Here is a 12973-nt window from a genome sequence, read left to right as displayed (position 1 = left end):
GTAGTATACAAGATGTAATTATAAGAATAGGAATGGATTTGGATGAATTATATGAAGGCCCACTGGGGCGTTACATTTCGAAGAACATTGATGCATTTGGACCGAGATATAATATTGATTTGGATTCTGTGACACAAGCGCAGTGATTAGTCTCACTAGAGACATGAATGATGGTAATAATGATTATCGTTATGGCAATGAAATAGGCGTTTTGAATGTCACCAAAATTGTCTATTACAATTGTTTATATCCATCTATTCAATAATGTTTGAACCTCATATGTAATAGCGTAAATGAGATTGATATATGCTATGACTAAAGAACTACGAGTATGTCTTCACTTTTCATTGTTGTAGTTTATCATGTGACACGGAACATATGCACAAGCTTAAATGGTGGTAAAAACTTTATTGGAGTTGTTGGTAAACAAGCCTGCAGGGCAGGCGAAACGCGTCTGACTCTTTTCAGCTGACATTAAAACAACTTTCCAAACGACACGGCGTCGACATTCCGTTTTTTCTGGAAATCGAATCATATATATATATATATATATATATATTATCTACTGGCGGTCGCCAGTAGATAGTTATAGTTAGGACCGTGTTTCCATAGGAAATCCGCAACATTCTATTTGGAATAACTTTGGCGCCGGTTGATGAATCCTTGCCAAATTTTCAAAATAGGTGGGGCGCTCCGCTCCGCTCCTACCCGGAAAGTCTCGGGGGGATTCGTCAAGCGGGGGCTGAGAAAAAAGGGGGGTCCCAAAACACGTTTTTCCCATGCAATTTTCCATAGGGACCTTTAGTCCAAGGTACAGCCCAAACGGCTGAACAGAATTACTTGAAATTTGGCAAAGAGGTAGTCCTCAGGTCAGGGATGTGCCTTTTGCAGGTCTGGTGTCAATCTGTTCTGTAGTTCCTGAGGAAATCAAAAGTAAAATCATATATATATGTGGGCGGAGCCTAACCACACATCTCATCCTGAGATCTGATTGGCTGTCAGCACTTCATCCAAGAAGTGTTGGCAGCCATCTTGGGACCAATATACATGATAGCACCTCATTAAAAAGCATTGCAGTTAATAGAAGGTTTTAAGACTTTAGGTACATTATAAATCATTTGTTGATGGTACCATACTCATTTTAGGAATTGTGGTATGTTCTAAGGTGATTTCACCATGTGAAAAAGCCTTCTGCTGGGATATCATGATTGAGAGAAAAATATTTTCTCATGCTTTTCCCACAGAGGTTTGGAAGGTGATCTATAAGCTAAACTGAGAGCTTATTTTCTGTAAATTCACATTATCTTTCTCAGTCATGTGAGAATGAAGTCTGACATTCTCAGTAAAACATGTACATCCAACAAGGGCAGAGACTGTCAGTTGAGTCCTTTGTGTTCTACTGCAGCTTCCCAGAGTGTTCCAAAGAACAACTAGAGCGCTAACAGTCCTACGTATGATAAACGTATGGCACACCTGAAGCCATCTTGCTTGGATTAAAGTGGTAACTCTTAAAACATTTAATTTAAAAAGGAACAAAATGAGGGGGTTCATTTTTCCATAAAAAGTATGATTAGTGCTGCAGAAAGAAAAATTAGGGCACATTTTGAGTGACTTCTCAAATCCTCTTCTATTTCATTAAAGAATTCTGACATGCAGACTGAAACATGCACTTTCAATACCAGCAGCAGTTTTCCCTGGTGAGCAGTAGCTTTACTACAGTGATCTAATGAGCAAAAAGAGTGCTAACATTCTGAATTTATGGCAAATGTGTGACACATCTGAATGCCTTCTTGATGGAATCAAAGTAAAAAACTGAAAGTATTTTCTACTGAGGAGACTGCAGTAAATGAGGAAATTAGGAAACTTAATAACAATTAAGTCTCCCAAGATGGCCACCAGACACAAAAGAGCCCAAATGTAGCCCAAATATCACCCAGATGTAGCCCAAGTATAGCCCAATGACAGAATGTCCCAGAGTGTTCTTAAAAACAACTAGAGCGCTTACTGTCTTCATTATGACAAAAGTATGGCACACCTGAAGCCATCTTTATTGGAATAAACTGGTAACACTTAAAACATTTAATTTAAAAAGGAACACAATGAGGGGGTTCATTTTGCCACAGAAATTATGATTAATGCTGAAGAAAGAAAATGAGGGCACATTTTCACTTCTCAAATCCTCTTCTATTTCAGGCTGAAACATGCACTTTTAATACCAGCAGCAGTTTTCCCTGGTGAGCAGTAGTTTTACTACAGTGATCTAATGAGCAACTAGAGTGCTAACATTCAGAATTTATGGCAAATGTGTGACATATCTGAATACCTTCATGATGGAATCAAAGTAAAAAACTGAAAGCATTTTGTTGTACTCTCACATGAAGTAGACGCTGTCAGCCATGTAAGATCTTTTAGTGCCTTTATTCCAGTTGTACAGCAAGTAGGTTCACAGGTACATCAAACAGGTAGAACAAGTAACTGGATAAGGTAAGTAGGGTAGCCCAGTAGTCAGTCCTTGGTACTATGTCACAGCAAACACCTTTGATGTATCAAAACCCCCTAGGTAGTATCTAAACCCCACCAGGAGCAGCCTGCCTGCTGCTCAGCCCATCTGTAACTGTCATCTGTCACCCAGTCAGACTCCCAACGTTCTATGCATCACAGCATTCTCAACATTCTACTCCAAACACACACTGTGGCTGAACAGCAGGAGAACTGGGAAACTGCAAGATATGAAAATACTATGCAGGGCATAACATATCCCCCTTCTTTTAAAATGAAAAACAAAAGTGACATTTGTACTATGGAAATGCAACAATGCAAAATGAGCAAGCCATACACAAAAGAAAATACTCTTGTAATTAAACAAATACAAAAGATTGAGACAATAGGTAGCGTATAGCAACAGGGGAACAAACCCGCATAAAGCACATATTGCCAAGTCTCAAACATAGCAAAATTACCCAAGAAAAGAATGAATCAAAACCAGGGATGTGCAAATAAGAACATCACGAGAGATAATGAACCATTCAAAGTAGAGCATGGATAAAATACAACAATTGTAAAAATTGAGTACAACAACCCATCCTCTCCCAAAAACAAAATGAGAAAGTGTCATTGCGTTAGACAAAAGGTAACCACCTTTCCACTGTATTCGAGTCTAACTCCCATGCATGCACATCCTGAGAAGGAATGACCTTGAAAAGCATGGGACCCATCCGACACACACCAACTCTATAGTACAATCCCTAAAGAAAGGGAACAAATGAAAAGCACAGTTCCTAGCATAAGAAACTAACCTACGTTGTGAAGATGACTAAAAGCAAACCTTCACTCCTCTTGTGAGGTACAAAAACTCGGGATTATGACCCTAAAAACCACCCTAATGAAAGGGTCTCAGACTATAACAATGAATATGGGACCACATAACTAAAAGATACACCCTGTGTAGGGGAACCGTACCCATAAATCTAAACCAACCCAGAGAGGGTAAAATGTTATGTTAACTGGTGGAAACCAAGAAAACATGACCCACGTCCGGGTTACCAAAAAGAACTAATCTGTAAACCTTGAATGGGAACAATACCCATAAACTCACCTTAGTAAAGGCTGCGTGAAACGCACTATAGAAAGGGGCTCGTACCCAGACCATGACCATCCCTATAAAATGGGAACTGTGAGTAGAAATCTCACTCACTAACTCGCCTCCATAAAAAGGCCGCGTGTACCGCTTAATGTGTAACAAGACCACATACCCACCCCAGAGCAGGGGTTCCAATAACTCTAAATGGGAAGGAACTAGAACCAAACCCATACCCATCCCTAAAATAAGGGAACATGTAAACACAGCCCCTTAAAGACACTAAGAGGGCAACCTGTGGAATTTGAACCACTGAGGACAAGACACCTCAAATTTACACTCACTAACAAAACCAGGCATACGTGTAGCCTCTGCCCAATAACACCACTAAATGGGCATCCCTAAACTAAGGGTACTGTAACTATGCAATGAGCGTAAACTGAACACATCCCTGAAATTAGAGATGAACGTGTGATTACCACCCCGACATTACATGTCCTACCCATATGAAGGGAAACAAATACTGTGGAAAATCACACTCCAAAAACATATTACATAAAAATTTGCAAATACTTTAAATGGAAAACATATAAATATACTGTATTTGCCACACCGGTGAGCGATCTCTCACCCGAACATTTCCATCGTTCGTGTTGTAAATACACCGACTCTCCAATCAGTGACACCATAAAGTTCAGCACCAAAGACCTGAAACAGGAACCATCACTGAATTCAACTCTCCACAAGTTCAACAAGACTCTGACTCCGGATACTCCGAATATCAATCGAAACGACCTTCTCGATGAACTTCCTGCTACATGTAACTTTATTAAGTACATAGCGCACAAAAAAAAAACTGGTTGGCAGAACTATGCTGTTCTGAATGACGTGGTTGGCAGAAAATAAATGTCAAAGTCACAAAATGGCGGCACGTTTTCTCACGCAGCGTCGAATGGCTCACGGCACGCTGTGTGTGCCAAGCGTCCAAAACAAGGCAAGGCAAACTCTGGAAGACGTCACAGAAGATCATCCTGAGCAGCGCGCGTCTCTACTGAGGTAAGATTTCACGCGCTAAACAGAGCTCGTGCCACAGTTTAAATCAAAGTACATAACGGCTATTTTCCAACTCCATAGACGAAAAGTCTCGACTTCCAAATAAATACAAGAGAAATAGTGTCTCACCTCATATGACTTTTATGCGGTGCCGAAAATAGTATTCAAAGCCGCTGGCATCTTTTAAACAATGTGCATACATGGTCCATATTTGTGCCCGTTTGAGAGTATATAAAACTCTGCTCCGGTGGTGGAACAAACTGACGGTGAGGCACAACGTCAATATTCACACATACCCTTCGTATGAATTCTCGATGCTGATAAAGTCCACCAAAAAGAGCATCATTTTAAAACCAAAACGCAAATCGTTGTGAGAGGACACAACAGTGGATCCATCAGAAACATTGTAGATCCTAGTACCCCAAACTACATAAATCCATGTGGCAAAATCGTTTTTTCAAGCACCTCAAAGGCACCTCCAGACGTCAGACAAGACGTGCGCTGTATCCCTCATGCACCTCCAAAGTAACGCCAACAGCAGGAATCCTCAGAATATGGCACTAAACAGCAGTCCATGTTTGTCTTGATCTTTGCTGCGCCTAAGAACATGAAGATAAATTTTCCCAAGACTTTAATTTTCCTTTTCGACGCAGAACTTGTGGGTGTACGCACAACCACACAGTACAGCACTCTGTTGCTTGGGCTGTCCGATGTACAGGACACTGGTGGGGTTGCGAAGAGTGCTGTGCCACTTTCTTCTGTTGCTAGTGACATCTTGAGTTACTTCTTTTAGTTGCGCTGTTAGAAAATTCTTCTTCTTTCTTCTTCTTGTTACTGTACCATCTCCCAGGGCAGTGAGTACGTTTCCAACTCTCGCTCGTCGCCAAAAATATGTTGTACTCTCACATGAAGTAGACGCTGTCAGCCATGTAAGATCTTTTAGTACCTTTATTCCAGTTGTACAGCAAGTAGGTTCACAGGTACATCAAACAGGTAGAACAAGTAACTGGATAAGGTAAGTAGGGTAGCCCAGTAGTCAGTCCTTGGTACTATGTCACAGCAAACACCTTTGATGTATCAAAACCCCCTAGGTAGTATCTAAACCCCACCAGGAGCAGCCTGCCCGCTGCTCAGCCCATCTGTAACTGTCATCTGTCACCCAGTCAGACTCCCAACGTTCTATGCATCACAGCATTCTCAACATTCTACTCCAAACACACACTGTGGCTGAACAGCAGGAGAACTGGGAAACTGCAAGATATGAAAATACTATGCAGGGCATAACACATTTCCTACTGAGGAGACTGCAGTGCATGAGGAAATTAGGAAACTTCATAACAAATAAATCTCCCAAGATGGCCACCGGAGACAAAAGAGCCCAAATGTAGCCCAAAATCACCCAGATGTAGCCCAAATATAGCCCAATGACAGAAGTGTGCAAAACACTTATTATTTTGTGTTTTTGCAGTGTTATATAGTGCAGACTTGTCAGCTATTGGAGTGCTTTACATGAGCATTGGTTACATCACACAAGAACAAATTCATTTTGGTTGTAGACATGGGGAGACTAAGTGATTTGACCAGAATCACAGAATGTCGAGCTGAAGCAGAAACTCCAACCTGGTTCCCCAGTTGCAAAGTCTGCAGTTCTGGAAGTAACACCACATCCTCTCCCCTAAGTGCAACATTTGATCAAGTGGTCAACTGGATAAAAAAACATAAAGATAACAAATAATTTAAAAGTGCTTTGTCGCTATTTGAAAACTCAGAAAATATGTCCTTATTTTAGTCTTTTAGGACACTAACCATAATTTTGATGCCAATAAGACCCTCTCATATATGTAATTTCTAAAGGAAATGCTCTAGGTATTACAGTTTTGATTACATCAAGATGACTTCAGGCGTTCCACACTTTTGTAATAAATATAGAATGTTAGCAATCTAGTTGATCATACTGTTGAGAGGCAGAGGCCAGGGGCATGGACTCTGAAAATTGAAGGCAGGTAGGAGGGTGCAAAGGCAACAATTTAACCACACTGAGCAGGCAGGAAGGGCCGTGGCAGCACAACAGACTATGGAGGGCAGTGGAAAGGGGGGCAGGGGCAACAAACCAACAATACAGGACTTGCAAGAGAGGCTGTGGCAATGTAATAGACCATTGTGGGCAGAAGGAAGAGGCAATGGTAGTACAACCATACATGCCAACAGACCCGATTCAGCCAGGAAACGTCCAATGTTTTTAAGCTCAAATGGACTTTATCTGATCTGTCTCCTGTCTACAATCTCCTCTTTTTCAATGTAACTCACAAGGGGAAAATCAATAACCCAGTTTTTTTTTCAAAATCTCCCTCTTACCAAGTTCAAAATGTTCGCAAGTATGGTACATTGGATCATGGAAGGAAATGGGGTAGGGACATGGACTTGGATAACAGAGGACAGGAGGGACATGGAGAGGTGCACCAAACTGACCCTGCAGGGCAGGCATCAGTGTTTGCAGCAGCACAATACACCACACAGGGCATGCAGGACGGGAGTGCAGCACAACAATCCATAGAAAGCAAGAGGGAGGGGACAGGACCATGCACATGGACAAGAGAGAACAGAGGGGCAAGAGGCAATGGTAGGTAGCTGACCATAATGGACAGACAGGAGAGAAAGCTGCAGCATAACAGACCATAAAGGGCAGGAGGGACGGATCAGGGGCATTACAATGGAACAGACAAGCCAGGAGGGAGGGAGTAGGGGTCTGCACATGTAAACAGAGGGCTGGGGGCAAGGGGGCAGGGCAGGAGCAGCAAGATAGCCATGGAGGTCAGGCAGAATGGGCACTAGAAGCAAGACACACCATGAAGAGCAACAGTGAGACTGTGATGGCATACACACAGACCATGGAGGGAAGGTGGGAGGGGGTCAGGGGCAGCTAACTGACCACACAGGGAAGGTGGGAGGGGCCATGGCAGCACAGAAGACCATGCATGGCAAGTGGGAGGGTTAGTGGCAGCACAATGGCTATGATGGGCAATAAGGAGGGTGCAGGGGCATGCACAAAGGACGATGGAGGATAGAAGGGAGGGTCAGGACCTGTGAACAGACAAGAAAGTTCAGGGGAAGGGGCCTCACAACAGACCACATGGGGCAGGAGGAGCAGTTGCAGCACAACAGACCAGGGAGGGCAGAAGGGTGTGGCAGTACAATGGACCATGTAGGACAGGAGGAAGAGGATAGGGGCATGGCATGTGCACAGGCAGGGTGGAGGTGGCAGGGACAGGTTACAGTCATCTGACAATGCTAGGCAGGTGGGAGGGGAGTGGCAGCTCAACAGAACACTCAGAGTAGATAGGAGTGGCAGGTCCATGGAACATGGTAGGCAGAAAGGATGGACCAGGGGCATGCACAAAGACATCGGAGGGCAGGGGGAAGGAGAATAGGGGCAGCAAGCTAAGCACAGAGTTTAAGCAGGAGGTCAATGATGGGGCATAGAATTGGGCAATGGAGGGCAGGAGGAGTGGACTGGTACATCATACTAAATTGAGGGCAGTGGCAGCACATCAGACCATGCATGGCAGGAGGGAAGAGGCTAGTCCATGGATTCAGACAACAGAGGATAGGGAGGAGGTGGATGGGGCAGCAAGCTAACTGTTCAGAGAAGGCGGGTATTAGGAACTTTATTGTTTTTAAAACGTGTGTCTGTGCGAACTACTTAAAATATGAACAAGTATGCAGCATAATCTCACTTTTATTCAGGAAGAAGAGGACGTTTGTGACTGTGACTCCCGGGTCACTTGGCAGAAACACCCCTGACCCTCCACCCCTATCGCAAAATGTAATGCCCGTGAAAAGGGTAGGTGAACACAGTGTTTTGTATAGAACATAGTCCTGAGAGCACGAATGAAAATGAAAACCAGATATAGTGTATGGTATAAACTATGCACCAAAAAGTGTGATATAAGATGAACCGGGGCGTGAAATATAATATGCAATAAATTGTGCGCAATGACAGATTCATTGGAGAGCGCGAGATAGCACAGGCACTAGCGCGTGCTATGTGATATACGCCTTGGAGTGTAATATGCACAGGGCAGTGTTGTGTAACCTAACTAGTCTCTAAAGTTGTAATATAAAATATGTGCTGGGGAGTGTAACGTTGCATATGCACTGTGACAAAGATATGGATCCCAGATTGTAATATGTATGGCATAGCACTGTGCGTTATAACATAGGCATCGAGGAAGGCACGTTAGATGGGGCAATATAACCCGTGCGAAGACAAGTGTGGCATGACATGTTCACGGGGTGGTGTTACAGTGCACATGGGCTAGAGAGTGTCATAGCATATGCACTAGTTGGTGGAATACAACACAGAGGTGTGAGGCAATCGGCGGGCACTGGTGGGTGTAACACAGCATTGGGCTCTGCCAGGAGCGCGCTGTGACTCTCAAGTGATGTTCGTCCCCTTTCCAGAGAGTAAAATAAAAAGTATTACACATCCGGCAGTGGATGTGTGTTTTATTAACCGTGAGGGGGGTTTCTTGCATAGTTTTGGTCGAATGTTTGTCGAATCCCCTTTGAATGGCTTGGTGTGCATGTGTATTAAATGTGCCCGTCAATAGCTACCCATGTTTGTATAAATAAACGACAAGGGTGTCTATTGGGATTAGGCACGGTAGGGCATCAGACATGTCAGAGCTTCACTAGTGGTGTAAATACATTCCACGTGGATTCATTGTATGCATAGTCGCCTTTTAATGAATATCACGCAAATCGTCATGTTGATAGGTACGTACGGTTTGTCCAGCATGTCCTAGGTGTGTCTATAAATATATATTTTTAAAAAATAATAAAAAACAGTGGCCGGCCCTGGGGATTGGGGTCAAACAAATATAATTAGGAGACAGGCCCTGGGGGATGGGGTCATCAGGGCCAATAAATTAGAATAAGAAGGGGAACCACACAGCCCCCCTTCTTAAAAAATTAAAATAAATAAAAGACTGGCATCGTGCCGGAGGCCACGCCCCCTCCTTGCAGCACTCTGCAAACGCGCCCCCTGGCGAGTTGTAAGTTGGGGAATTAATTCCTCTTCAATACTGAGGGTCCCTGAGGGCCAACTAGCCCAACAGGCATCTCCAGTATGCGCCAGGGAGCTGCGCTGCAGACAGGTGTTCTGCGGCCAAGCCCCTTTTTACAACTCTCTGCAACGCAGCTCTGTGGCGCTTACTGGAGGTACGTAGTGATCTAGTTTGACCCTAGGGACCCTTAGGATTCAAGGGGACTTAATCTCTCAACTTAGAACAGCCACAGGGCGTGTTTACAAAGTGGTGAAGGGAGGGGACGGGGCCTGAGGTGACGTGTGCAAACACGCACTATGGCACGTTTTAAATTGGGGATATAATTTCCCTTCAATACTGAGGGCCCCTGGGTCTAACTAGCCCACCAGGTGCTTCCAGTAAGCGCCACTGAGCTGTGTTGCAGAGAGGTGGTCCAGGCCGCGCCACTTTTTACACCTCTCTGCAACGCAGTTCTGTGGCGCATACTGGAGGTACCTAGTGGGCTAGTTGGACCCTCAGGATTCAAATTAACTTAATCTACCAACTAAAAACGGCCACAGGGCGTGTTTACACAATGGTGAAGGGAGGGGACGGGGCCTCAGTTAACGTGTGCAAACAATCCCTTTGGCGCGTTTTAAGTTGGGGAAATAATTCCCCTTCAATCCTGAGGGCCCCTGGGGGCTAACTAGCCCACCAGGTGCTTCCAGTAAGCGCCACTGAGCTGCGTTGCAGAGAGGTGGTCTAGGCCGTGCCACTTTTTACACCTCTCTGCAACGCAGCTCTGTGGCGCATACTGGAGGTTCCTAGTGGGCTAGTTGGACCCTTGGGACCCTCAGGATTCAAATGAACTTAATCTCCCAACTAAAAACGGACACAGGGCGTGTTTACACAGTGGTGAAGGGAGGGGACGGGGCCTGAGTTAACGTGTGCAAAAACGCCCGGAGGCCTGTTTTAAGAGGTAGGTTTAATCCCCCTGCCCTATTATATACTAGGGGCTTACAGAGGAGGTCATGCTAATCACAGGAAGACCCCAACGCATAATGTTCCCTAGTGTATGTAGGTGTTTTCACTGTATTCTAAGGGGCAGATTTATGAGCCCCTTGCGCCACTTTTGCGTCACTTTTAACATGGGAAAAGTGACGCAAAAGTGGCGCAAGGGGCTCATAAATCTGCCCATAAGTGTCTTTTAACATAGCACTGGCTCTAGGACTGGTTAGTCAGACTCAGTTACCACCAGTATCCGTCTGAAAAAGTTGAGGGTACAGGATGATTTTGCAACAAGGCTTCTTTCTGCTCTTCTTTTTGTTCTTTCTGCACGTTATCCTTCTTCCTGCACTTTTCTTCGTCTTTAAGGACTTCTGTTGCTTCTTTCTGCACTTCTTTTTTTTCTTTCTGTGCAGTTTTTCTTCTTTCTTCACATGTCCTATCTCTGTAGGCATAGTTAGAAATTAGCATTTAAAAAACCTTTGAAATTCACAGAAAAAACCATAGGTTTCAGGCACGTTATAGTTAGGAATTAGCATTTAAAAAACCTCAGAAATTCACTGAAAAAACCATAGGTTTCAGGGGTGTTATAGTTAGCTGGACTTTTCACTTGTACAAAGCTATTGAAATTCCCCCGTTATAGTTAGTTCAGCTAACTATAACTCGCGCGCCCGCAATGCACTGCTGATGACGTCACATATTACATCACTCATGACATGGTCAGTGACATCACTCATGACATCACTGATGACATCTCAAATGACATCACTGATGACATCACTGATGACATCATCCTTGTGATAGAGTGGCAGACCTCCTCTCACCCTAAAATAACCTTTGATACACACATTCAAAAATAGAGAGTAAAATTTTCAAAACAATGGACATACCAATACCAGTTACAACAACCTCTTCAGTAATTCTAAGATCCACATACACATCCACTCATTCACCAACAGTCCTATACAGTCACTCATACATGTACTCACTCATCATATGTACTCATACACCTATACATCCTGTTACGCAATGCCACTCATCCATAGAGTTACTCACACACATAGCCACTCATGCTAATAAAGAATCAAACATACATTTACTTGCATATACAATTATACACACACCACCACACTTACTTCTACGGAAACTTACACATACTTAGTCTTTTAAACAATCACTTATAGAAACACATACTTATTCCTACAGAAACTCTTTCAATCTCTCACTCTCACATATACTCACTTATATACACCAATAGTCACATATACTAGTTTAAAACATATGTAGTTACTCATAAAGACACTATTGAGACAGTCATTCACTCACTAACACACCCATACACACACTCATCCACCCATACAGTCCTGCACACATGCTGTCTTCAACACATACAAACAGTGAGTCACTCATTCATGCACCTATGCACTACGTAATACCCCCCACCGAGCCATGCAGACACTCAGACTGATACTCAAAAAAACAACTAATAACCTATATAGATACCCATGTAGCTACTCACCAACCCATGCAGCCACTTATACACAAAGTGAGAGACTGATACAGATATTTACATATTTAAACATTACTCACTAAGGGCCATATGTAGGTAGCATACAAGTTACCACTTCTTAAATACCGAACTTTACCGATTCGGTATTTAAGAAGTGGTAACTCGTATGTAGGTAATTATTCGGTAAATATTACCGAATCGGAGAAATTCGGTAATTACCGAATCGGTATTTACCGATTCGGTAATGAGGCATACCTTCCCATTGATTGAATCAATGGGAAGGTATGCCTCATTACCGAATCGGTAAATACCGATTCGGTAATGGGGGAGCACATTCAAGGGTGGCAGGGTGTCACATTGACACCCTGTTGCACCCCTGATTCCTGCATGTGTGCACATGTGGCGCACATACATGCCCTAAGGGCATGTATGTCTGCCACATGGCACTGTTAGTCCAGCAAAATATTGCTTTTTGCAATGAATTCAGTATTTAGCACCAACATATATTTGGTGCTAAATACCGAATTATTTTCCCTACACATCACTCATTTGAGTGTCACCTACATCTCATTTCAGGATTCGGTATTTACCGAATCGGTAAAATTACCGATTCGGTAATTTTACCGATTCGGTAACTTACCAAATCCTGAAATGTTCCCCCTACATAGCAAAGGCCTAAATACCGGTCGGTAACGGTATATTTACCGAAAATCGGCCGTTACCGACCGGTATTAGGCTACCTACATATGGCCCTAAGCCATGTATTCACTATGATACACTTAATCAGTCAGTTACACAATCAAT

This window comes from Triturus cristatus, chromosome 3_1 (assembly GCF_964204655.1).
Source record: "Triturus cristatus chromosome 3_1, aTriCri1.1, whole genome shotgun sequence".
In the NCBI taxonomy this organism is placed as follows: Eukaryota; Metazoa; Chordata; class Amphibia; order Caudata; family Salamandridae; genus Triturus; species Triturus cristatus.
Note: the sequence above shows the minus strand (reverse complement) of the source record.